Source organism: Elephantulus edwardii, unplaced genomic scaffold (genome assembly GCF_000299155.1).
Source record: "Elephantulus edwardii isolate Elephantulus edwardi_28Jun2011 unplaced genomic scaffold, EleEdw1.0 scaffold00314, whole genome shotgun sequence".
Taxonomy (NCBI): domain Eukaryota; kingdom Metazoa; phylum Chordata; class Mammalia; order Macroscelidea; family Macroscelididae; genus Elephantulus; species Elephantulus edwardii.
The window spans coordinates 65,374-69,815 of record NW_006400064.1 but is presented as its reverse complement, the minus strand read 5'-3'; the positions used below and the strand labels follow the sequence as shown (position 1 = coordinate 69,815).

Genomic DNA, 4,442 nt, shown 5'->3' with positions numbered 1-4,442 from the left:
AGGGTGAAGTCTCTCTCAGGGAGGAGTGATAGGGAATGGCAAAGGACACACTGACAAAGAAGATTAATCAGAACTGGCTTTGACAAGCACTGTGGCATTTCGACAAGAACAAACTGGGAGGAGCGTAGAGAGAATAGTGCAACAATGAATGAATGGAAACCCAAAATGTCTGTAAATGTTTATGAAAATTAATAAAATATAATTATAGAAAAAAAAATATCACAATAATAAAAAAAAGAAAAAAAGAATAAATATCAAAGCATGATACCCAGCTCTGGCCTTCCTCATTCCACACCTGGATCAGTACTGCTTGACTTTGCTACAGTAACTGAGCTTTTCTGGGCCTCAGTGTCAGCCACTGTAATAATTCTTGGTCCTCTTATACTAAGTTTACAGCGTTACATCTTTTTTTTTTCTTAAGTGTGCATTTTTATTCAACTGGTCTCAAGTCAGTATACAGGTAAAGCCCTGGCTGCCTCCACATCTCAGCCACCCCAGGGAGAACAAAAGCCTCTATATTTCTAGATTTGGGGGGGAAGGGCAAGGGCCCCAAAGAAGTAGGGCCTCCAATGACTGACTATAAAAACAAAAACTAAAAAACAAGTATTAAGGCGGGAGATTTTTTTTTAACAACAACAAAAAAATTGGATTAGGTATAATTTACACAAAAGCAATGCTCCCTGCAACCCCTATGCACGCCATGCATGTACCCAAGTGGGGGATGGGGCTCTTCTTGGGGGAAGGGAGAGGCTTTGGGAAAGGCAAGAGCTTCTGGTCACATCGCCATGTTGCTATTATTTGGAATGACTATTTAAAAAAAAAAAAAAGAACAATGTACAATCAAAGTCCTGGGCCACATTGGAGAACTGAGGGGTTTCTTGCTCCACACCAACTGCTGTCACCCTCACCATTCTAGTTTTTAAATCCTGAGTCAAGTGAAAAAAAAATTTAAAAGTAAAAAAGCCGTGCCAATTCTCATCTCCTTTGCTTCTTTTCTGCACAAGTTAGGTGGGGTTTTTTTGTTGGATTTTTTTTAATCAAGAAAGGGTGTAATGCAACTAAACAGTCTGCCTAGAAGCATTTGCAGTGGACAATGGAGGGGCCAGACTCGTCATACGCTTGCTTGCTAATCCACATCTGCTGGAAGGTGGACAGGGAGGCTAGGATGGAGCCACTGAGCCACACGGAGTATTTGCGCTCAGGGGGAGTAATGATCTTCATCATGCTGGGGGCCAGTGCTGTGATCTTCTGCTTCCGGTCAGCAATACTTAGGTGCATGGTGGTCCCACTGGACAGCACTGTGTTGGCATAGAGGTCCTTGAGGATGCCAACATCATACTTCATGATGGAGTTGAAGGTAGTTTCATGGATGCCACAAGACTCCATGTCCAGGAAGGAGGGCTGGAAGAGTGCCTTGGGGCAGTGGAAACTCTCATTGCCAATGGTGATGACCTGTCGATCGGGTAGCTCGTAGCTCTTCTCCAAGGAGGACGAGGAAGCTGCAGTGGTCATCTCCTGCTCGAAGTCCAGGGCAACGTAACAGTTTCTCCTTGATGTCATGCACAGTTTCCCACTCAGCCGTGGTGGTGCTCGCTCAGTGAGGATCTTCATGAGGTACTCTGTCAGGTTCCAACCAGTCAGGTCCAGATGCAGGATGGCACGAGGGAGGGCCTACCCCTTGTAGATGGGCACAGAGTGGGTGACCCCATCGCTGGAATCCATCATGATGCCAGGGGTCCAGCCAGAGGAATACAAAGATAGCACAGCCAGGATTGTGGCATACATGGCAGGGGTGGTGAAGGTCTCGAACATGATCTGGGTCATCGTCTCCCATTTAGCCTTGGGGTTCAGGGGGGCCTCCATCAGCAGCACTGTGTGCTCTTCAGGGACCACAGGCAGCTCACTGTAGAATGTGTGGTGCCAGATCTTCTGTATGTTGTCCCAGTTGGTGACAATGCCGTGCTCAATGGGGTACTTGAGGGTCAGGATACCTCTCTTGCTCTGGGCTTCGTCACCCACGTAGGAGTCTTTCTGGCTCATGCCCACTATCACACCCTGGTGTCGAGGGCACCCCACAATGAAGGGGAAGACTGCCTAGGAGTGTGTGGTCACCTGCAAAGCGAGCCTTGCACATGCCAGAGCCATTGTCATCATCCATAGTGAGCTGGGGGTAACGGGTGTGAATCAGCGGCAGTGACTGTGCAAAGGGGCCTGTGCTCCAGAGCGGATGAGATCTCCACTGTCCAGGTTTACATCTTAAGAGCTTTATCAAGAAGAAACATTTTATATTGTAAATTTACATTGTCTGATAATTATTACTAATAGATAACTCACATTCCTTCCACAAATGTAGTCAATCAGATCCCTATGTGGTTCAGCAGGTGATAGCTATGTGTGAAGTCACCATCTGTGTTTTCTAAAAATTTTATTTGTGATTAAAAAGCATTGAATGTAAAAAATTCGATCATTCTATTTCTGGCCTTATTTCTGTCACCAAGTCTATATGTTCCAAATACCATTCCTTCTTCACTGTTTCAAACTTTTGCATTCCAGTTGCCAATTATCATTAACACATCTTGATTGCATCTTTGGTCAGTTTTGGACTGCAAAATTTGGTAACTATCTTCAATTTTCTCCTCTTTGGTTTTAGCTGTTGATGCAGAATATTTGCGTATATTGTCTTCCTTTTTCTTTTTTTTTCTGAGTTTTCCTTTTTTGCATATGGGTAATATCCTATCACTCAAAACATTGTTACTTCAGGATACAACTTGAAATTGTCTTTTTAACTATGAACACAACACCATTCTTACCCTGTTTTTCATTCCCTGCATAGTATATATACCATGTGACTTTCTGATTCAAAGTGGCCAAAGCCAATCCACCTCATCTCACTAACACCTCTAATGTTATTGTTGTTCACACATTCCATCTCAATTTTTCACAACTTCTAGTTTTATAACATTCAAGAATAGGAGAAAGAAAAAGGTCAAAATCAATGTCAGAAGAAACCAATGAAAATGGCACTATAGCATTGAGAAATTAAAACAGAGAGATGTTGAAGTAAAAGAGCTGAACAGACAAAGCAAAATATTATAATGGACTGTTCAGAGATCTAGAATTGGAGAAAAAAGGGAAGAACTCACTCAGCATTTCTCAAACTAACAGAACAGAAAAAAAATTTAAGCCTTGATCTATAAAAAAGACAGATACCATCAGGATTGAGGAAGAATCATCAACAATCTGCGTTATGCAGATGACACAACCCTCTTGCTGAAACTGAGGGGAACCTGAAGCACTTGCTGTGGAAGGTCAGGGACTGCAGTCTTCAGTACGGATTGAGGTTCAATATCAAGAAAACAAAGATTCTCACCACTGGGCCAACTGGCAGCATCATAATGGATGATGAAGAAATTGAGATTGTTCACAGCTTTGGTTTGCTTGGCTCCACAGAATACTCTTGGCACCAGCAGCCAGGAGATTAAAAGATGTATTGTGATGGGAAAGTCTATGGCTAGAGACCTCTCTAAAGTGCTGAAGTACAACAATGTCAGTCTGGAGACTAAGGTGCACCTTATACATGCCATGGTCTTTGCAATCACTTGCAAAGAGAGCTGGACAATGACTAGAGATGATAGAAGGAAAATTGATGCCTTTGAGCTGTGATGTTGGAGAAGAGTATTGAATATACCATGGACTGATAAGAAAACGAACAGGTTTGTCCTGGAGAGGGTGAAACCAGGCTGCTCATGGGAGGCAAGGATTCTGAAGCTTCGTCTGATATATTTTGGACATGATACAAGGAGGGACCAGTCCGTGGAGAGGGACGTCATGCTTGGGAGGGTGGAAGGACAGCGCAGGAGAAGGAAGACCCTCGATGAGATGGATTGTGTCAGTGACTGGGGTAATGGGGGTAGGTGTGTCTGAGATGGTGAAATTGGCACAGGATAGGGCAGAGTTTAGGGCTGTTGTACATAGGGTCATTATGAGTCACAGGTGACTCAATGGCACATAACAACAATAACAACATGAGCAGAATCTTGAATAATCCATGAAGCATCAAAAGAAGATGGTACTTGGAAATTATTACCTAACTTGGGATGGACTAGAGAGCATTATGCTGAGTAAACTAACTCAGTCCTATAAGGACAAATACTATATAAAACCATTATCATAGAATGAATATGAGAATCCATGGGAGAGGAGGATAGAAGCAGAGGGGCGAGGATGTGCAAGAGGATAGGATTAATCATGGGGTCGCACAAGTTGATGGGCGACGGTGAGGGAAATTAGAAGGATCTGGTGTAAAAATCAATTTAATTGAATATTGTAAATAATCTAGTACAAAAAATAATGTAAAATACAATGTATATGATTGATTGTATGAAATACAATATAAACGGAAGATTGTATAAAACACAATGTACATTAATAAAATATACTGT

At 42.6% G+C, this 4,442-nt stretch overlaps 1 pseudogene; it reads right to left on the bottom strand.

Moving 5' to 3' along the window:
* Window positions 1–1,071: 1,071 nt before the first annotated feature.
* LOC102848377 lies at window positions 1,072–2,161 on the bottom strand (annotated as a pseudogene).
* Between the last annotated feature and the right edge of the window lie 2,281 nt (window positions 2,162–4,442).